Genomic DNA, 23,507 nt, shown 5'->3' on the forward strand with positions numbered 1-23,507 from the left:
GCGCAGCAGAGCTAACAGTTACTGGTAAGTAAATGGTTAATTGTCTGTACCGGTTCTTAAACTGGCAGGCAGTGGAAGATCAAACTAATGTTAGCGTAGCTTCAAGCCCAAACGAGGTGATTCTAGTTTTTATGCTGATCGGGATGTGTAAAACAATCAAGAAGATCAAAGTCACTGAAAAGTGACTGTTTCAGTCACTGAAACACAAACAGGTCTTTGAAAGTCTTTTCACTTTGTATTTTAATGCCTATAATTTAGCGCCTTGCTTTGAATGTTTTGGAAGGAACACAATGGGCTCCTGAAGCGAGCCTTTGTAAAAGCACCTGCAGCGGGCACTCGGTGCGATGGGAGATGTGCTACTGTCTGCAGAGGGAGGCGCAGCAGCCGTGACTGATGTCTGAGGCTACTGTATTATGTAGAGCAATAAGCAAACAGACCTTTCTCCGCCGCGCGCTGCATCGTCGGCCCCTCCTGACAGTCGGCGCGGCCATTTTTCATCACGCTACACCTGTGCCGCTGCGATATCCCCATAACTCTGGCGCTTCTCGCGCAACATTTGTTGGAATAATTTACACTACCATAAATATGTGCTGGTGGATGTGGAGGAGGAAGAATTATTGTACTTTTACACCCCACCAGCGTCCCCAAACACTTGAATAATGGAGAGGAGGGGGGGAAGAGGAAGTGGACGCGCGCGCGTCCATTACCCGTTAGCTCCTCGGTCGACGGCAGCGTTTCAGTTCATTTACAGCCTGTTATGATACAGCTGAGGGCTGTGCTTTGTGTGCCGAGAGGAGGCCCGAATAATCCGTCTTTCAAACAGGCCTTGACGCGGGGAGGAGAGCAGGTACGCAGGCTGTCTTGCGGGGGGGGGCTGTATTGCATTCCACGCAGGCGGCGCCGGTGATGAATTGACGGCGGCTGGAGAGAGGCAGTCCTGAATCAATTAAGGCGAGTTCATGAAAGCGAACAGTGTTAAAACCTTTGGGCTTGTCTTGAGTAATTTGACAGAACCCCCGTTCGCTCGCGACTGCCGCGGCTTAATGGGCGATAATGAAAAGCAATTGTAATATTTGTGGCGGCGCAAACAATGCGCCTGCCAAAGGTTACCATCGCGGCTCCCTGTGAAAGTCACGGGAGCTTTATTTACTTGTTAAACGTGGGAGTTGTGTAAAAGCGTGATGGTGTGCTGCCTGTCCTGCCCACTGCTCCTCTCTGTCCTCTGATCACACGATAACATTTTGATTGACATTTATGAAGGTCATTGGTTAATTATCAGCAACTCCTCACCTTCAATTACGCATCAGTGGCATTATGTACATGCTTATTTGCTCAAGACCTCTATCGGTGTGACAACATTTCTTATGCAAATTGGCCAACAATTATCTTCCCCATCTCTGATAGAGGAGACAGGCCTTGTTTGCTTCTAATGACATTGTTTTGTGATATTGAGCGTGTCATTAAGTCCTTCCCTGCAGACATGCTGCCGGGGCGACCACCTCCCCTTCGCCGGCGTAGCGCCGTGCCCTACGTGGAGAACTGAGCAAACGTTAACCTCCACCGCCTCGAGGCATTTGCTCACTCAACGATCAGGAAAAAGATACAAATCATTGGATAAATATCGGTATTTTATCCAGCTTTGCTCGTTCCCTTGGTTCATTAGGCTCTGCTCATCGTGAGTCGGGTCACATTGGGCGGAGGTTGCAGCAGCGGCTGGTAGTTGCTCCAGCAGCGCTACGTCAGGGAGGCACATCGCTCCGGCAGCATCTCCACTGGACCTCCTGCAAATTGGCCGTTGAAAACACCTCGGATGGAATGAGCGCGAGAGGCATCTCGATGAGCTGCACAAACCAGGGGTCTCGAAATGAGCTGCCTCTACATCCTTTTCTATGCTGCAATGACTGATACGTAGAGCGTAACCCCCCAAAAGTCAGTAGAATCAGCAACACAATTGACCCAGACCAGAAACAGCTGCTCACACTGTTCCAGCCAGTTGCATCACGCCTCCGGGGCAAACTTTATGATCACCGGATTATATTTGCCTACAGTACATCGTTTCTCCACTCGCGGGAGAAAGTCTCCTGAAGAGAACGCGCACAGGTGAAGCTTTTAATCGCACGGGGATCTTTGATGAAGGCTGGTTCCTACCCCCGAGTCAAAGACATTAACCTCAAATTAACTGACGCTAAGCACCCAGGGGAATTAGTACAAGCGCTGAGGTAAAGCATCACCTGAGCTCTGTCCGACCCGCTGCCGCCTCTGGATGAAGCAGTGGAGCAGCAGCGCTCATGACAAAATAGAAAAAGCTGTGATTAAGAATTTGGGGTTCAGTTTCCAGGAAAAGCGCCGAGCCTGGAATTTATGGACTGCTACAAACAGTGATATTCTGTTTCCCCCAAAGATGCCAAAAAATACCTACAAACAAAGCAGCTAACCCCACATAGCCTGGATCCAATCAGGACAGAAGACACAGTGGAACAACCCAGTCACACAAAGGAGATGTGAAATGCGAAACTTCACAAAATAAAAGCACGGATGTGTCAGTTAGATTCCTGCCATGCAGTCCAGCTTCCACAGGCTGTGTGTGGACAGCTAATTATGAATGCCAGTGTAAAAACCTACAGAGCTGCCAAATTTCTGAGAGTTCACTCAGCCCTTAGCAGAGCCACTCACATTCTGCTCTGAATATAAAATGTTAATTTGTACTGCAGGGAATCAAGAATTGGGCGAGAGAGCGATATGATTACCATCATCTCTCTCCTCTGTCTTTTTACATTCCTCTATTTTTCTGACTCTGTAACTCACTGCGTAGTTTGTGCTCTTTCTCCCCGTCTGATACATTTCCTGTTTACTCGGAGGCTCCCACTAACCCCGTCCACTCCTCGTTTCTCTGGCCGACGGCCAGGCTGACGAACCAGAGCCCCCCAAGCCCTTACAGTCAAGTTCCACAAAAATCTATATAATTTACAGAACAGATTCATATACTGCACTAACAAATGGCCTAACCTCTTGGCAGAGAAGAAAGTCCTGGAGCTTCGGGCAGTGGCTGTCAAAAGTCATTAACATGCATTGGGAAACATATCCTAATTGGAAATAAAAGACAAAGCAGAATACTTATGTGGACTTCTGTAGGACTTGTTATCACCACCACAGACTGTGCTCCTGCTGCTGCCGTGAGCTTTGCCACAAGCTCTCAAAAAAATTTATTCATTAGTCCTGTAAGATTTTTTTTTTTCATTTCATAAAGTCCTTAGCTGGTCAGCTGGGCTTTGGGCCAACGCTCCTATACTTCAATTACGGAAACATGTGTGCAAAAATAGCACATGTAAAATAGCTTTTGCATCCTTTAAGTCACAAGTAGAATATGTGCAATGTAAAAGATGCAAAGCAGTCCTTCTGTAAAATTAAGTGAAAGTAGATTTCATGCTTAACCATCTGCCAATCTCATGCCTCCTCCTTCTTCACAGAGCTTTCATAAGTGATTGATAGGATACAAGCCACCCTCCCCGGGACGATGTCTTTCCCGAGTTACATTAATCTTTGTAGGAATTACCTCATATTCTAAGGTCATGTGCATTTATTCAGACACACAAACCTACATTCTTCCATCATAGTCGTGTCTGTGTCTAAGGGTTAAATAAAAACTAGATGGATGGATGAATGACACCTTTATTGAGCCTTGGTAAAAGAAAATATGCACACAACTATAATAAAATTTATAAATAAATATATTAGTAATACAAGTGTCTTTGTGCAGTCTGTTTAATGGTTAAAAAGACAAAGGGGAATCTAGCAGTGAGGGAGTTTCGGGCTGCACCTGTAATATGGACTCAGAACCACAGCTCTCTCAAAGTATGACCACAAGCAAAGATGGTTCCATGATGTGGGAAAATTTCATGATGGGGGAAAATTTCTCAATATTTTAAAACAGCTGAAGCTGATGTCTATTGCGACTGGTGCTTAAAAGAGAATGTGACATTTACGTCATCGAAACACTTCCTGTGGTGCCTCTTTTCGTGTGTTCTATCTGACTTAACTGCTTTGCTCGCTTTGTTCTATAAGTTGCTTTAGGTAGAAACATCTGCCAAATGTCTGAATGTAAATTAAAATTTCCTGGCCACCGAGACGCTCTGTCATGGTAACAAAGCTAAGATTACACCATCTGTCACACAAGCGCTGCGATATTCGCCCCATTCTTCGCCTGCGGTGTCTGTCAGAACGTACCGTCTAAAAACTGGTGATGGCAGAGTTGGTGGAGGCGCCTGGGAAAATGTTCCCGTAGCAATGTCTCAGTAAATAATACAGCATTTCTGATATTCTCACCGGGTCTTCAACACACCAAGGCTGCTTTTTTTCCAGGCAGCTCACATTTACGATACTGATGGACAGGTTTTACATTTCTCTTTTTTGGGGCTGTGCCTCCAATGTGTATTTATATATCCCAATGTATCAAAATACACTGATAAACAGCATTTTCAATTGGTCGTTTTATATAGTATAATATAATATCTCATTGACATAACTTCAGACATGCTACCTCAGTATCGTGAGCATGAGCCTGCACAGCCACAGTCAAACTCCATTAGCTTGTTTCGTTACAGCGAGTGACTGAAGTGTATGATGCAAAATTGCGTGTGCTGTTACGAGAGACTACAATGCATCGGCGGCTGCAATGTGAAAAGGCTGTGAGTAATAAAGTTGATAATGGAAGGCCATGATTTGGAGCGAAATCAAGGCAGCGGAGAGCAAACGCTCGCCGCGGAGCCCTCGGAGCGTGAAGAACAGCCGCGAAAAAGAGGGGACGGAGATCAAAACCGAGGCCGTGTGGCAAAATGGAGGAAGGAGGGCAGGGGCTCAATAGGTGGAACCTGGGAGTGTGACATGGAAACAACGCTGGGCCTGAAACACACACACGGAGCGGCCACCGTGGAGTGAGACGGCGGGAGGATCTGGCAACCGATGGCCACTGATTACAACCCGGGAAACAAGAAGAGCTTCATTCCAGTTTCATTATGTGTTGGACAAAACAACAAATTCAGGTATTTATCAGAAGCGAATTGGTGGTTGAATCTCCTCAAGGCAGGAATACCTGCAGCATTTTAAGGCTGTCGAGCCGAAGTGCAGATCCAACCGCTGCCGGGGGAAGTGGTTAAGTGTCGTTAATATCATGACTGACCACTAGGACAGGAATACACGAGTGACCGGCCCTCTGGCATTTGTCTCCTCTGCTCAGCGTCTCCCTCCCCCTGCATCCTAGTTTTTTTGCTCTCCCCATCTTTCACAATCTTCTAAATAGCATGTTGCTTTAATCCTCGCTTCCTTTTGATATGTTCCATCTGCTTCCTTGCCCCCCCCTTTGCCTGCTCCTCTCTCCAGCTCCTTTGTCCTCTGTTGTCAACCTTCCCCTGAGACAGCGTTGTCACTTCTTTTTAGTCTGGCTACTTACTGAGGCTGCACAGCTGTAATAGTTTGAGATTCCAGCTAAACCTGTGGCCAACTACAGTCACGGGAGGAGGAGCGAGAGCGCGGGGAACAAATGGGAAACGAAGGGGAGGTGTGCGGTTGAAGGCTGCGGCCGTCCGCACGGGCAATTAATGACTTTGAGGACAAACCTCCGCCTTTTGTTTCTGCCTCAACACGGTTCCAGTCATTTCCTCCTCTTGTTTTGTATTTTCATCAGGTCATGCAGGGATGAAAATGTGTTCCGAGTTTGCCTATTTTGTCTTATCAAAGAAATGCAACGAGGGCACAATGATATTTCTCCCCTCTCTCCTTCTTCTGCTTCTATTCCCTTTGACAGCCCCCCCCTCTTCTTACAATGTTGCTTTTGGACATTGTGACTGATGAAACAGCCAAGTCTGAATCACTTGCTTTGAGCTCCGGGCTGTGGGTGGTGAGCTGCAGAAGGTTACCATGTCAGAGGCATTACAATACAAAGAAAGCTTCAGTTTTAATATGACTTGCCTCATGACATGTGCTCCTCACATGGCACTGCGAATCCATCAGCAGCCATATTTAATGAGGCCTTGATTTGCCATGACTGAATTTCTCAGAGCGGTTTTCCACAGAACACTGTTGGGTCCAAACAGGAGGATTCGTGCACCGACCAGGTCATCCGCTGCAACGCACAGACTGACGCAATGCAATTACTTGTTTACCCTTCAAATATTTTGAGCAGATAACAAAGCTGCAGAAAAATAGCGAAATCACAGATTTTACATTGCAAAAAGTCCCAGCTGGGGTCTGAGCGGGGCAACATGAGATGGGAGACTTGGTTACATGAAGGCAGATGCAGACATGAGTAATAGCAGTAGTATATAACAGAAGATAGAAACCAATTAACTGTCCTCTTAATACATTTGATGCTTTCCTTTTCTCTCTTGCTAACAGAACCATGCCCTTGAGGCCTCTTCCACCTCCAGCGACTTATTCTGACACTTGGTACAGATCCTCAAAAGGATCTTTTTCCCATCCCATCTACGCTACTCTGTGGTGCATATCGTTCATTAAACAGCGCAAAACTGCACTCAAAAGTCAGTCAATTTCAGCCTACAGATGTAAAAATAGGGTGAAGTGTGAAGGGGAGTGTTATTTTTTTCCCCTTGGTAATCCTCCGTGCTCTTGGAAAGGTTTGAGACCTCGCTAAGCCTGTAATCTCTGCCTACCCCAACTTCACAAAAGTCAATATAAAAGGCCAATTACAACTATAAATACAGCACATTCCCTATGTAAGTAAAACTAACCATTTGTAGTGTGGGGACTACTGTAGGTTGGGGTGGGCTGTGGCCTGAATTAGTCAGCTGAGATGTCAAAGGTCAGCACATTATGTGTCTCGTATCACTCATCAGCATGGAATATAAAATAATTAATATTATCCCTCCATGACACGCGATAGTCCTGACGTGAACCTGAACAGATTGTCATTTTATCCGGTGTTGTCTTCTCTCTGAGGAAACCCTGTTTAATTAAGTACCGTTACCCCCAGAACTCGACTGGGAGTCTTCATTAAACTCCCTCTATTATGCAATTTCTGCATCGCGTACTACAAGAGCTCCTTCAGCATCAGGAGCCCTGGGTGCTCCATTGAAGACGTGTGTGTAGAGGACGGGGGCCCAGAGGTAGAATCAAATCAATACCTTCAGGGAAGGGGAGCTAACAAGGTCTATCTGGTGTTGTGCTTCGCTTCTAAGCAATGTCAGGGGACAAACGTGCCGGTTCCTGAAGTTAACCTGTGTCACATGTCTAATGGAGTAGCACTCGCCGCCGCGAGCCCTCTGCGTGCACTCGTCTGTGCCTGTATTGAACCGTAACCTTCTGACTCACCAGCCAATATGTCACTGTACAATTAGAATATCCAAAACAGGAGGTGCAGATGGCGTTGACATAGGTGAATAAAATTGAATTATCTTCTGCAATGGAACACTGTATGTAAAAATAAAAACAGATAGGAACTCGAAACCATCAGTTGAACCTGACTAAATGTGTGAAACCTGCTCCACAGTGTTGAGTGGCATTGACAAAGCAAACAAAAGAACACAGAGCCAGATGAGTTGCCACCAGGTCAGATGGGCCATTGATCATGTTGATGAAAATACATCAGCGGTGTTGATTCGCTGATGGTCGACCCCGACCCCGGTTAGCATGCCCTGATTGAACGCTTTGCTTGTGGCTGTGCTCCTTAATTGGCCTGACTTGTGTTTGTGCTGTTGCAGAGAAGAGAAGTTATTTGGCCAGCGGGACTCTGGTCACCTCCTGATTCTTCTGTTTACTTGAGCGTCTGACTGTTGACGAAAAAGAAAGACATGAAATTTTGTTCAAGAAAAATGATTTAATAAATGAAGTCTAAATCTTCGCTTTGTTTCTCTTTACAGATTTGTGTCCTTTCATGTCCATATAACCCACTTTTTGTGGGATTTGCCTATATGCATTATATAATGTCAGAGTCTTTGTGACACATTCTTCCATCATCCATTTTAATTAGTGCCTGTTTCATGATTTTTCCAGTGGATGGTGTTATTTAAGTTATTTTTGCGTTCCACAGCAACAGCTCCTCTACTCTGCTGGCTAATTGCTTTGTTTAACAAAGTGGCAATCAATCACACCATTCACTAGTCACCTGTCACACTACCCAGCCGTGAAATAGATCAGGGACACTATTCCATCATTTCTTTCAACCAAACCACTTTTCTTTTGCCTTTAAAGTCAGTAAAATAGAAAAAATATGATGATGATGATGATGATGATGATGATGATGATGATGATGATGATGATGATGATGATGATGATGATTTTTCCTAATGTGATTTTATGATCTGTCAATCTTCATCATGTTTTATTTTCTCCTAATCCTTTTTGCCTTAAAATACTTAAATGCAAAATGCATCCAACTAGCATTCACTGAAAACTATCACATTTTATTCAGTACACCGTCGCATCTTTCTTTTGTGTATAAAATTAATTCTCCATGGAAACATGGACAAGCTTTTGGATTTGACTGTGTCAATTAAAGAAACTGATGTTACATATGCGTTATCGGTTCAGTTCAATGGAGGCGAGTTCCTTTAGATAATCCTGATAACATACAGTACCTGAAAGGATATCTGAAGGATGCGTTTCAGGCAAGGATTTTGGGAACTTTATCATTTGATTAATGTGACATTGATATGCATAGCTTGTGAAATGAAAGGCTGGGAAATTGCTTTCCTATCTTGATGGGCTGATAATGTGAATGGGATGAGGGACTTGCCTAGCTCAGTCAACAGCACCTGTCATTACACCTTTGGTCCTTATCAGCCCTGTGATCTGTCTTCTCCGGGTCTGCTTCAGAAGGGTAATCTCACAAAGCAATTAGGTCTTCCTCCCTCTCTGTATTTAAATGGCAAATTATAATGTACCCCTCCTCTCCAGCTGTGGTGGGAACTGCTCCTGGATATTTGCTTAAAATCTTCTCGAGTACGGAAAATACCAATGGTTCAGCTGTTTTTGAACCACAAACTAGTCCTGCATAAAATCAGCTGCTGTTTTCAAAAATAATAATTGCTGTTTATCAGAAGAGAAATGTGGCTGTCCAAAAAATGGTTCCTCCCTCACTGATTGTGAGATGTAGGAGGCGAAGGGCGGATCTAATGCAGGTAAAAACAAAGATGGCAGACAATGCAAGTTCACTCACAGCCTGTGGGGAAGAGGACACGTGTTTGACCGAGGAACACGGGAATGGACTCAGGAAATCGTGAACTGCGTCATGTGTGTTCGAACTCCATCTGTTCAGGTACGTTGGACGTGGAGCATTAGTTATGAAAACTAAATGTTTGATGGAAGTTCAGACTTGAGGCCTGCTCGATGTTTAGCATGAGCTAGCATTAGCTGTGTAGCTAACGTGGCCATAAAAGGGCCCATTATTAAATGCTGTGTCCACCTCAGGGCCCTGTTCAGTATTACACTCATTGATTTTTCTTGTCATTTTGACTGGTCACATACAACAAAGTTCCTCTTTGCTTGCGTCTGCAGAACCCCCCCTAAAAAAGCTGTCAGTGAACTAGGTGCAGGTGGGAAACTGGAGCACAAAAATGCTGCCATAACTACATGTTCTCAGCATCTCAATCATCGTGTCCCAGCCAGCGCTGGTGCTGCCCGGCTAAAGCTGCAGGAGTGTCAGCTGCGCTGCTGTTTCCAGCTATAATGTGACGGTCTAATATTTCCTCGGTGAAAGGAAAAGTAGAAGGCTGTCTGCCGACACTCTCCTCTGCACAATTATGTTTCATTTAGCCTCAAATTCAAAATACGGAACTTTTATTCCTCTGAGGACGATTGTGCAGAACACCTTCCAGCACAGAATAAACAAGACCATGGAAAAGGAGTTATTTGCATATTTACTCAAAATCATGACGGCGATATTGTAAACAGAGTGAAAAGCAGAGTTAATTTGATGTTGACTGTGTCATCTTGGATGTAATAACACTATTAATCCTGGTGGAAGGCACCTGCATGCCTCTAGCTTGTTTTGCTGAAGTACATTCATTTCAATCTACTCTATCAAATTACCTTGTATTGACACGCCAAGGATAACCAGCATCAGACTGAGGTGAAGTAATCACGAGTTATTCGTGCTGAAGTGAACATATACGTGTGTGTATATATATGTATTTTTTGTATGCACATTCACTTTTGTGTTTGGTCTTTGTCCTTAGTTTCTTCTTGACTCTCTCAGGCACTGCTCTGCAATTTGCATGTATATTAGAAATGCTAGTTGCCTTTTTTGCGGCCATTTTTCTATAGCTCAGTTTTCCTGGAAAGGCAAAAACAACAGTTCTTGAGAAGAAGTTTAGTTTAAATTTCTGCTGGCAGCACTGGTAGTAAAGTGCAGTGGGCGTGTGAGCCAACCACGAGCCGGCGTGGCATGATGCTGCTGCATGTTGCAGACTGACTGCTGGACGGTGTGAGTATATTTGAGAACAGCCAGGCTGAGGTGTTCTGGCCTCTCGTGTTCATCTTGTTCTTTGTTCAGAAAAAGGCAAAAACTACAAAAATGACAAAGTGCAGCGAGTTTGTTTCAGTCCTCGGACACTGACTACCGCAGATCCACATTATCGGCCGCGTTCCCTCACACTCTAGGCCCTAGATTTTTCTCATATGCGTCTGTGCAGGTGGCTAAGAAGGATTAGCGGAGGCATATTTTCAAAACACACTTTCTTGTGATTGTCGATTTACTTCACTTCTTCACTTTCCTCTTGGCCGGCACGAAATGTGTTGTACAGATTGTCCTTTGTCCCCTTTAAGCACCACTTCTGGAGCCATCCAGAGTTCTTGAGATCTTCGCCTACTTAGCTTCAATATGTCCTGCAATGTTCTGCAGATACACTTTTACATACGATTACATGCGTTGATGACTTTAATGAATTTATTGATTGTAAGTCTTATGGTAACAAAGACTTGGATTTGTGTGTGTATGTGAAGTATAGTGCACAGTAGAAGTCCTTCATAGTGACGCAGCTCTTGTGAAGCATGCGTGGCACTCATCAGAGGCCTCCTGAGTGTTTGTTTGCTTCTTTGACATGTTGTGTAGGTTACCAGACAGAGAAACGAACTTGTCACAACAAATCATCAACGTTGCTGCTTGTGTCTGGCGCCTACGCTCCAGTTAGAGCGCGGCATGTAAATGACTACTGCAGATGCAGCTCGGCCCGGCTACTGCGTCCAGTGGTACCTGCTATGCGTGAACACCGCCCCACAGCTGCTGCTCTTTAGAGGCAAAATATGTGCTTAGGGTCTGGAGAAGTGTTTATAAAAGTTGATAGAAACTCTCTCCAGCGGTCGAACGCATCGTCACCCGAACCTAAAGGCGCCCGTTGAGTGCGGCGCCGGCCCAGAGGAGACCCTCACCTGCGCTCAAGCAGCCACGACTGCGTTTGATGAACACAAACCCGCCGCGTTTGCTGAGTCTTTAAACATGACTCACGAGCGGCGGCGTCATTTGCAGGCAGTGAAGAAGAATGACTTTTATGCTTGGATGATTAGGCCGCAGCCTGCTGGCCTCAGCGTCTTGTCATCTACTGAGAGCTGAATGTCTTGTTTATAAATAAAGATGTGCGTGTATATCATTTCATCCAGGCTTTTGACATTGCCTGTGACATCAAAGTCGTCCCTGTCGGCAACTGAAAATGAAGTGTTTTCATTGGGACAGAACGTGCGTAGCAATGCGTCCCTGACAACTGTTTACTCTGACTCTCCTATGAGAAAAAAAGATGATCCTGAGCGCGTCGTGACTGAGGCTGCTTATTATCAGACTGCCACGTCCTTTATCTAATTAATGGAAGTATCTTAATTATGTAATCGTCATTTTCCACAGGGGGTAGAAGGAACAGCGACAAATGTTAATGTAATCTGATAATACGTCTGCGGCCCTGACTGAGAACATTACATATAAATTTAATAACGTAAGATTCAAGCTCGGACAATTGGATTTTGATTGGCGTAATTGACAATTACCATTCGCCAGCATGTAACACAGCCTGTTTAGTGTGTGTGTGCGTGTGAGTGTGTGTGTTTGTGTATAATTCACGTGTTGTGGGAACAAATGAGACTTTTTGTCAGTTCCTGAATGTGCTGAACGGGTTTGATTTCATTAGCATCATGGTAAAAAGTCCATAAGTAATAATATTAGTTGTGTTAGTGTAATCCATGTCTTTATATATTTATGTTGTCATTTTATTTTCTTTAAAACAGAGACTTGATGTAGGTAGACTTTTCTGGATAAATGCGATGTACAGTAGTTGGAATCTTAAAAAGATGTTTAACTTATTAGGTGGTAAATGTCCACCAAGACCTGTAATATTAGCTAATCGAATCCCGTCTTTGTGTGAAAACGTGAGGCCAACGTTCCCGCGCGTCCAGGAGAAGCAGAATAAAGTGAGAAATGAGATGACATTAAAGCGCGCCTTCCTCCCTTGAGTCGGAGCTGGTGGAACAGGGAAAACAAGAAAGCCACAAAGTTATTTGAGTTCTTCAACCTTGCCTGTCTCGCTGCCATCAAACCATTTATCTTCCTTTTTTTGTTGTTCAGTGCTCATTAGTCTTGATTTAATTTGCTTTCTCTATGCCCACTCGCAAAAGGCATCCAATTAGGTGTCAGCCACAGTTCTCGTCTCTCTAATAAGAAAGGAGGTGGCAGACTGAGGAACACGGGCTAACAGATCATTTTAAACCTATACTTGTGAGAGGCGGCTCTAATCTTCTGCTGAGCTGCAGTAACTAGAGGCACGCTTTGTGTTTTCATGTTTGTGTGTACAGTGCTGGCACGTTTCCTATTCACTCTTATGTTTGTATACTAATGACAAACCAAGTACAGCATCGACCCTAAAGGATTCATGATACGTGTGTGTATGTGCTGCTCATCATAAACATGCTGTTTATGCTCTGGACTGGGAGTTACCGTCCGTGTGACGCAATCATTGCTTTAAACGCCACATGTTAAAAATTTCCATGCTAACTAAAAGGCCTTCTTACCTTTAGCGCAGGATATTAAGGATAATTGATCTTTCTTGACAGAACGTATTAGTAAAACTCAGCCTCCACTGCTCCGTCAGGCTTGACTGAACATAAATTTGGAAAAAAATCACAGTTGAGTGCGGAAAGCACTGAGTGGGAAAGTGTTTCGAGATGCACTGCGTCGGTTTAAACCATGCAATCAAAGTAAGTTAGAAACTTTAATATTTATTCTGCCACCTCAATCTATAAACAGGCAGCGCTGTGTGCTGCTCGCTTCCGGCAACGTAAGAGGGCACTATCATTAATTCACTCTAGTTTTGTTTGCATAAGCATTATAAATATTCTCCCTTTTGATTAATCTGACTTTTATTTCTTTTTTCTTTGTCGTCCAGTAGCCGCTGAACAGAAGCTTTGGGATAAACATGACCTGGATGATCTTCAAACATGTGATTAAAATGCACTGGTTGAATCTATTAGCTGTGGTGCAGCATTTGGGCGTTCCCGATCCCGGCTGCAAACGGTGGACGGCGCATCCACGAGGTTTCGGTGCTTTTTGACACGTTGACATGTAACGAGAAGGAACCAGACTCGAGGGTTCATCGACGGCTGCTCTGCCAACTGAGCCGCCGCCGCCGCCGCCGCCGCCGCATGAGACCCAATCAGTCCACCCCGCTTCGCCGGCCGTCCCTCTCCTTGCTCCGCTGCGCTTCACCAAATTCTGTCGGGCGCTTCAAGTATTAGTCCTGCAGAATTACAATAAATAACGCTGCTGCAGAACCAGCCGAGCTCAAATAATTGATTGCTTAGAAAGGGGGATCTTCGCTCCAACCCTTCACACGGGAGCATCTCTGCGACGCTGCCAGTCGTTCAATGACTCGGGGTCACAGCCGCTTTTCACAGCACTTATCCAGAGCAGTATTTGTTGTGCTGTAGTTTTAACTGTCCGCTTGTGGACAGAAAATCAACATTCCAGAGTCCAAGGTGACATCGGCAGATGTTCCTTCATTTGAGAATAGGACCATGGGGCCTTGCTCCAAATGCAGTAGAAGAACATGCTGCAGGTCACATTACCTAAGAGTCAGTGTCCAAATCATCTCCACGTGCAAGTTTCCAAAAAAGATGCTATCTGAAAAGGAAATGAAAGTCATTCTCACCTCCTCCTAGTATTTTGAATAACGAGAATGGGCTCTCATCATTCATAATGACACTGATCATCTATAATGGTTTCAGATATGATAAAAATCCAAGCTCGTGTAGAAATGCCCTCTTTTCCAATTCTGATTTCTATGGCTCTACTGGCTTTAACCTTGAACAGTGACAGATAATAGGTTTGTCATTGGTGAGCCACCTCCTTCCCACATAAAGAACCTTTAAAAGAGATATATGGCTCCTCCTGCTGATGAAGCCCTCAGTGTTTTGGGATTATATCGCGATTCATTCTCATTTACTTTCCTGCGGGTCTCTAATTTGAATGACTCTGACAGGATCATTAAAGCAGAGGTTATCAACTCTCCCTCTAGATGAGATGCGTCCTTATCTGAGGATTGGTCACCTCTCTCACTTTGGCTCTAACTGCCTCCTTCACATGTTCAGCAGCGATCTTTGGTAGTTGATTAGTCACAGTCAGTTGTGTAAACTGTAATTCCACCATCTTACCTTTTAATTATTGCTGTAGGTTATTTCTGTCGTGTGTGTGTGTGTGTGTGTGTGTGTGTGTGTGTGTGTGTGTGTGTGTGTGTGTGTGTGTGTGTGTGTGTGTGTGTGTGTGTGTGTGTGTGTGTGTGTGTGTGTGTGTGTGTGTGTGTGTGTGTGTGTGTGTGTGTGTGTGTGTGTGTGTGTGTGTGTGTGTGTGTGTCAATATACAATACAATATACAATCTGACATTTATAGAAATAGAAGAAAACACTTCAGTGCCACAAACAAAATTAGACACTGCTAAAAACAGATGAGAAGACGAGGGACAGTGATCATTTTAAATTGGCCAACATCCACTATTGTCATTATATGGCAGTGCAAATTCACTAAAGTAAAAAAATAAAAAGGTTTTTCTCTTCTCTTTTTCTCTAGGTTTTAACTTTTTCACAAATTGTACATTACAGCCTGTGTGGGTTGAAATATTGGTTAAGCCAAAATTGGGAAGAATCTGACTAACTAGACTTGTGCAGTAATAGGATGATGTCGGACACTGAGGATTCTGTCTTAAAGTCATTCCAGACTGACAGACTGCTGTGAATCTTAGTGGTGCGCTGGCACCAGCATCGAATGATAATTGAGGAGATGGTTTAATGCAGGTCATCAAGGAGAAGAGGAAACAGATGTGACGTTTGCTTTTTTCCCCCTCGTACACAAAGTTATCAGTAAATCTGGGTCTGCGTAAATGCAAATTAATTTTCACTTTGCTCCGACTTTTTCACAATCTGCTGTATTGATTGACAGCCGTGTATTGGTGCCTTTTCATTTGTTCCTTCGGCTCGAAATGAAACGCTCCCTGTTGAATTTCACTCCCGCTAACCGCACAAGAGCCACTTGAATTAAAAACTGACGTCGGCTCAGTGTTTTTTCCAGGTAGGAGATCGCGATGCTGCTCCTCGGGTCACTTTCAATCAGCCCAGTGCAGTGTTTGAGGCTTTGCATTTGATTAAGACTTGTTTTGTCACTCTCTTTCCTCTTCTGTTTGAAAGCATGTCTCAAGATGCAAGTTTTAAGAAAGTCTCCCACCCAGAACCCATTACTATGTTCATACATCATGCTGACGTTGAATGTGTGATTAAAGAGTGGGGATATGGTGATTAATCTACTTTTTAATTACTCAATCATCCTTGTTTGAAGAGATGCTTGAGGTCAACAATGTCTGCCCTTAGAAGTGATTGATCTTTGAATTTTCAAAAATGAGATGGAGGTGAAATAAACGTTTTATATGTAATATTTTAATGCCAACATACAGAAATCTCTAATAATACTTTAAATCGACAGCTGCGATCTCTAGATTATAGAAAAAAACATTCTAATGATAGGAAAAAAACAACCTGGATGTTCGACAAAAGTCAACGATGACAGTTGTACAATTTCACATTCAGGTAGATCAGTCAGATTGTACATCCGACCTCCTCGTGTGTGACTAGTGCACAACCTTGGAACTTTGTGTGCAATGACAGGAGGCTGTTCAATCAAAGGCACGTACGTACAAATGGCCGCTTCTGTTCCCCCTTTCCTCTGCATGTCTGATAATAATGTTTTTATTGGACCTTTTATGTACAGTATAATTAATTTAGCGCATCTGTGAAGCTGAAGCAACTTTGATCTTTGAGCAATTTGTTGTTCCTGGTTTTCAACATGAAATGTGACATTTACATTTTATGCTGTGTGCGAATGCATATCAAAACATGACAAATGTAGAATTGTTAGCTGATTCCTTTTTTATTTATTTTTCTCTCTCTATAAGAAATTGATGAGAAGCAGAAGACGAGGGCACTGACGAACATCGGATCAGTTTTAGGGACTATATCGCTCCAGCTTTCCTATAAATAACAACACTCCTACATTTGAAGCAAACTAATGTACTGTAGGTACATTATCTGTTGATTTTTATGACTAATAAAATACTAACTTATATTTTTTTATTACAGAGACTTGGTGCATTCTGAACATAACTGCAATGTTCTGCATGTAAGACTATTATAATTAAAGCCTTGGGCAACAAATGACCCCTGAATTATTAACCATCATCAACTCTCACTCTCCAACAGATCCAGAGGTGTTACAAGGATCGAGCAGTGGCTTCACTACTGAAAAATATGTAAGAAGCTTATTATTATTGTTATCATGGGTATTGTGATATTGTCATGTTTCTGCTTTTGCAACTGAATCTAAGGTGAATACAGCTGCCATTTGCATAGAAGCTACAAAGCCTGCTTTCATAGCCACAAGCCTGCAGGTACTGTACAGGTACTGCGAGTATTTGATCCTCACAATGTTTGGAACTTTGTTGTGTTAAAAGAAATGCTGCGATAAAGTGATGAACCGAGCCCTGAAGAGGTGCGTTAAAAGAAAAGTTTTTGTTTAGCCACTGTTTTTAATGGTGGTCTGCGCTCCGTAGGGCAACCAATTACATTTGCAGGCAAGACTCAATTACAGGCGCCTAAACATGTACTAGATTATAATGAATACATGGGCCATGCCCCAGCTTTATGATTATAAATGTCAACATTAAGGCAACTACTTTTTATTTATTAAATTAAAAGGGTGTAATTTTTCCAAGCTTTGAAAGCGTATGGACTCACATTTGAGAGTCTCTCAGATGTCTCTCCAAGCTGGGAGTATCTCTCCTAATTAGATACTGTAGGTGTTTGTGTGCTGGAGGTATTGCCAATTACCACAGTGACAAAGAGCAAACATTAATGGGAGATCGACTACAACCAGGCGGCGGTGTCTGCAGCTGAAAGCCCAAATAAAAACTCTAGCAGACAGGTCATAAAGCTAAAGGTGAAATCCAATTAATTACTCTATTGCGGCACAGATAACGACACCGAACAAGAATTATAATACATTTGTGCATCTTAATGAATGTGACTGTAATTAACCTGTAATGTCTCTCCCCAAATCTGCCCCTAATTAAAGTAAAAGATAAACTGTCTGTCAAATCAGCTCTCCTCAATCAACTCATGCCCAGGAAGCTGCGTCTGCCTGATAGAAGCACAGAGGCTGTGGTTTAACTTCAGTAATTAGGATATCATCTTGAAAGCATAGCCCTGGGTTACGCTATTAGATTATCATATACAAACATTAAACTGCACCAGTGGAATAAGGGCTGTGCTGTGTAGGTGGATAAAGTGCTTGTTAGGGTGCTGGGAATCAAATGCAAAGTGTTTATATTCCGGCAGACTTGGACTTTCATTTATTTATATAAGAATTCTTCACTAATCTGTCACGTTGTGTTACTGATACAGACCGTCCTTCTGTGATGCAGAGAATCCATGGAAAGTACAGAGATCATAGAAAAGTCAGCCCTAAACAAAATACTGGGTATTCACAGCAAACCACTTAGAAACACAGATGACTTCATGCACATTCTGAGCCTGAGTCCGTCCTTGTGTTGGTGCCTTGTCCACATGTTCCACCAACACTAAGTAGTAGAGAAGAAAAGCGCCGTGTGGGATCTTTAACGTTGTTGGGCGAATTTGATCAATTCGTAGAAACACAGCTTGTTCTAGAATTAAAAATGCCCCATGCTGTTATTTATCAAAATGATACAACTACATAAACAGCTTAAAACATTCATAAATAAAATAAAAGTATTTATAAAACAACAAAACATGCAATTTGAAAGGACTTTTATTTACTTTCTGCTGCCGTAGACCATATCATCAACTTGAATGACTGAGGTTTTCCAAAAAAATATTGTCCAAAAGAATGTAGGAGAGTTTTCACTCGTTAAATAATTTATCACCAATATGAGGATTTAGTAGACAGTAGGGTTCACAAATGCAATGTGATGCTAAAGCAACAAAACAAACAATGGTGAAATGCTAGAAATTATTTAAAAAGACTGTGTGACACAGAGAGAAAGAGACTTATAGTGTCTCATTTTCTCCAGTTTTGGCTTGTGAATGGATCCATGCGGGTCATTGGTCTTGTTTCCTCCTGGCTCGCCTGTCGAGTTGGATATTTGTAAACCGGCCTTGCCTGCGGCAACCTTTAAAGGATATCAGTTTGTTGGAGAGTGAGGGCAGGCGGGGGTGCAGGCCCAGCTGAGCGAGCAGTTGTGTGGGGGATAAAACGGGGTGGAGTGTGGTGGGGTTATTACGCACCCCGGATTGAGCACAGTCCCTCGGGTTCAAATTCCAGCGCTCTGCGTGCCTCTTGACTCATGCGGACCTTTACCCCTGTAGACGGGGACATGTGATGAGGATCTGGATGCGGCCGTGCTGCACTGTGTGTTTGGCTCATGACCAAAGGGGGACTCGCAGCAAGCAGCAGCAGCTCTGTTTCTTGAAAATAGGACATGTTGGATGTGGACATGAAGCTGTGCAATCACAAGTGACAAACGCAGGCATGATGTGGGATCCCGGCCATGTGGAAAGTGTGAATTCGCTTTTTAAACTGCAGGAGACGGGTTTAAAGGTGTTTAAATTAGCAAAAGACTTCTCTCTATACACATACACTACAACCAATGAATACCCTTTGCAGGTGGCGTCCTCCATCTGTGTCATAGGCCTCTGCTGGATGTGACTAATTGTTTCCAACATCATCAGAGCAACCACCGCCCTGAGCAGCGTAGTTTCTCCTGTTGGTTGAGAAACTTTCAACAACGCTTGCCTCAAAAATCCACTGTAGAAATATTGCTTGCCCAGTTGATTGGCTTAGTTTAAACCTCGTCTGGTTGCACTGATTATTATTTTTTTTATATTTGGGTGGAAATTGAAGACCAAAAGCTCTCCTACTGTAGCTTTAATACTAAATTCAGCGTTCTCCTCCTGGTCTTTTGTATAGTTGTTCCCTGCCCTCCTTCCTCCACTTAGCTGTTCTCCTGAGTAAAGCTACTGTAGGTAGAATCTAGTACTCTGCACTGTACATATGTTCAATGTGTCATTGAACCTTTGACCCTCGCAGCTCCAGTACTGCTCTCTCTCAGCCTGCCTGCTCCTCTAATTAGAGTTGCCAGCCCTGACAGAAATCCTGCCACAATCCGCCCGCTCACAAATGGCACTCGACTGTTTGTCACCCCTATTTCAGAAACGTGTGAAAAACTGGAGAGGTGACACTTTCTCACCATCGCGGTTCAGCTCGTCCTCGTCCAAACTTCGTTTCTCCTACAGTAGCTGTGTATGATTAGTTTTAAGAAGAAGCAAATATTGAGGCGTATCCTATCTGTCAGTGTTACTCGGTGAAAAAGCAGAGCTCTCAACTAAGGTTCTGGTAATTATTCAGTTTATTAGTTAATTATCAAGCTACAGGTCTGTGATTTCTATAATCAGCCTTCTTTGTACTTTTCCGACAGTGTATTTCAACAAAGATGCAGGTAGACCTTTATTTGAAGATGTTGCCTGAAGAAATGAGTGGAGAACAGCATGGTAACTGCACAAACCCGTGACGGGTTCAGGAAAACGAGAGGTGGAGAAATCAGTGGGACACGAACACCCATGCAATTCGCCCCGGTTGTCTACAAGTTTACACATGCAAATACACAAAAAAACCCAATGCACATGTCACTACAGTGGAAATAAAATACAAATGCTTTCACCATGCCTTTCCAGCACAGTACTATGCTGAAACATTGTATGAGGCTTAATGTTAAACACTGTAACACATAAGGTACTGTAGTATCAGTAAGAAGGTGATGGACAGAACTTCCAAATGGTAGTTTATTTTGTTAACCACTGTAGCTGATCCACATTATGTAAAACTATTCTCTCACTCTTAATCCTTCCATTTCTTATTTCTCATCTTTTTACTCGGGAAGTTTTCTGTTACATATGCGACTATGATGACCTTTAGCCACTTCTCTGCCAGAACACTACAAGCAAATGGCTTTGCAGATGTGAAACAGGCTTTCACTATTCACAATCGGCTGCTGTCTTTCTTGTGGAACAATAGACTTTTGCTGAGGGAGAACAATATGATATAGTTATCAAAGTACTCAGAAATCTCGCTCGTCTGTGCACAGTTGTAGCACAGAATGATGTTTTCTTTCCCATTTGGGAAAAATGCCAAGGCCTCTGCCTCAGCTCTTCATGCTCCTAATGCATATTCGAGTGTATCATTAAAGTAGATGCAGCACGTAGACATCCATTCTCATAAGTCATATTTTAACCGTTCTGTTCACCATAAATTAGCACGAAATGGATTGTAGATTTAACTAAACAGGCTTTTAATGTTGGTGTGTTTTCCTTTTTAGATAGGAACAAACTCTAATGCACTCATAACTCTTAGCAGAATTGTTTAAATGACCAGGAGTCTCATTTATAAACACCGCTATGAACCAAAAAGTGCTGTTGCAAGCATTGTTATTTACATAAAAAGTCCTAAAGTGTCTATTCTGCATCTGCCAGAATACATGCATCATTATGTTCCCCTTTAAATTAGGTTTAATTAGAACTGTGGGCAATACATGAAAAAAATTCTGTAACCCCAGGAAACATAAAACACACTTTACAGTTAACTTTCATCCCTGTACTGTATGTAGTGAAGTACTGAAACCTACTGAGGCTCACATGGGGATGAGAAGACATGTTTGCAAACATGATGAATTTTTTCTATGTTTTGAAGTAAACCAATTAATTTAAAGTGGCTCTTTTCTGAGATGTGAGTTAAGTTAAGAAGTTTGTAACCAGAGTATGGGATGTTAAAGCTGCTGTGGCATGCAAATTAATGCTATCATTTAATGCTGTAAAGCGGAGAGTCTAGTGCCACCGCGCCGCGGCTCAGTGAATGGAGACTTTTAAACTGGTGATTACAGCCTGCTGGGATCCCATTAAGAAAACAAACCAGGTTGATGCTGGATGAGTGTGAAAGCTTACGGAGCTTCAGCTAAATGTGAACGTGCCAGCTTTCATGGACCCCCCCAGTTGGTTGATGGCAGAGCAGCAGCCACTTCTAGTTACTGCAGGTCCGTTTACAGATCATTGTTGGGTCACATGCACTTTCCTGCTAGTAATGGTCTTTAAATGGTTCAAATATCGATTGGATTGTTATTCGTTTTTAATTCTAGGCACAGTCTTGATCTTTAGCTTTCAGCTTGAGCCTTTAGCTTGAGCCAGAATTAACGTGTCCTTAGTTAGGACACAAATAGATGAGGATGTTTTTGATTTGTTGCATATTTATAAAAAGAAACTTCTATTAAAGGGAACATTTTTTTCAGGATTTAGGGAAACTGTCATTTTTAATGTTACGGCTGATGTAAATCTACATCAGTGCACGTTAGCGTCACTTTTACAACGGAGCTGGAGTGGTGCCACTTACAGCAGTGTGGGTTTGTTTTATTCTGTTGAGGCACACAAAGAGATGGATTGCATTTCTAGAGCTTCACTGTGTGTGTGCGCACGGGGTTGCGCTGACCTTTGTACCGCGAGACACTGCCAACGTATCCCGCAGTGGAATCGTGCCAGTGATGCGCAGCTCTGCTGGGCGAAAGGGCCGCTTTGAATGAACACATGCCAGCCTTTGGAACCGAGGTGTTTTCTGAGGGCTAAATATGGCGCCGGTCCTCGGACCCCCGGGGGCCGGCTTCAGAGCATTTAACCGAGTTAGAGGGCAATGCGTTCTACAGATCTGTGCACCGTGGCGACGATGCGTCACTCTTACCCAATAACTGAGCTCAAACGCATGTCAATGCCAACTTATCGCTTCACCTGAGTATTGAGTCTAGGAGCAAAAAGGAATGAAATGGCCTCATGCTACATGTAATCTTGATATTAGCAATGGAATAAGATTGTTTTTGACTAAATCACCAAGATGTTTTGTTTTTGTCTAAGACACGATGAGGTTTGTGTACAATACCATACGTTTTAGCTGGGACCTCTTGATTTGATGAATTATTAATAATTTCCATTTAGAAACAGTGAAATCTCTTTGATCTTCATCCAGTGCTGCTAGAGAAGCTGCTTGGAATCCTGCAGTTCTGTGAGCGTGTGTGAGTTTTCATGAGCAGCACTGACATTGTCCGGCCTTAATATGGGATTCCTTCTGAACTTTTCCATGTACTTCTGCTTCAGAAGTTGCCCAGGCAATTTTTTTCAATCCCCTACTTGATAGAACAGAAGACTTCCTTCCTCTACCTTTTTATTTTGAAGGTTTGTTTTTCTCATAGCAATCTAGTGAGTCACACTGGCTGTTACAATTAAGGGCGATCTATGATGCTAAGATGGATCTCCCACCCTGCCTGCCCTTGTATCGGGACTTGAACACTACTAAATGGACAGTTGGAAAATGTCCACCCTCGAAAATAACACACACTGTTTCACTTTCTATGGGATTGCGGCCTTGGGGCAGCTGTGGCTGATGAGGTGGGGGCTCGCACTCCAATCATGGGATTAGCCGCACAATTCTCAGCTCCTGCCTGGACTTTGGGCAAGACAATAAACCCCAAGTTTTTTCTTGAGTCCGACAAAACGCTGGACTCCTGTAACGCATACCTACTGTACCTTTTGTTGAGGGAACGCACAGCATGCAGACACAGTTGCACACCAACACTATGAAGCCTTTTTATGTGTGTAAATAAACCTTTAACCAATTGCAAATAAGCTCATTGGAAAATGTTGCCGCGCTAAATTCTTTTTGTTTCACTTGACAACAGTTCATTGTTGTTCCGGCCCAGTGAAGGTTACATGCGATATCGTCTGAAATACTTGTAATGCTTTGACGACACAGATTTAGAGGTAATCAATCAACTTTTGTCTTGGTAAACAAAGCCTGTCTTGAGGGTTATGGAAATGGCGCTGTCTTCAGAGAGAGGCCCTGTTGTCTTTCCTTGGCGGATACATAAATAAGTGTTTGTTCTTAAAGGAGCCAACACTATTTCATGTAA

General features: G+C 43.2%; 1 long non-coding RNA gene across 4 annotated transcripts in view; it reads left to right on the forward strand.

Annotated features, from left to right (window-relative positions):
• The first annotated feature begins 9,121 nt into the window (after nucleotides 1-9,121).
• LOC114856352 (uncharacterized) overlaps nucleotides 9,122-23,507 on the forward strand; it is a 30,940-nt gene continuing 16,554 nt past the window's right edge. For all 4 annotated transcript variants that reach the window (XR_005897764.2, XR_003786044.3, XR_008694828.1 and 1 more), the window contains exons 1-3: nucleotides 9,122-9,268; nucleotides 16,612-16,651; nucleotides 16,732-16,781. This is a non-coding gene — a long non-coding RNA (uncharacterized LOC114856352). The remainder of the gene's footprint in view (nucleotides 9,269-16,611; nucleotides 16,652-16,731; nucleotides 16,782-23,507) is intronic.

Source organism: Betta splendens, chromosome 5 (assembly GCF_900634795.4).
Source record: "Betta splendens chromosome 5, fBetSpl5.4, whole genome shotgun sequence".
Classification (NCBI taxonomy): Eukaryota; Metazoa; Chordata; class Actinopteri; order Anabantiformes; family Osphronemidae; genus Betta; species Betta splendens.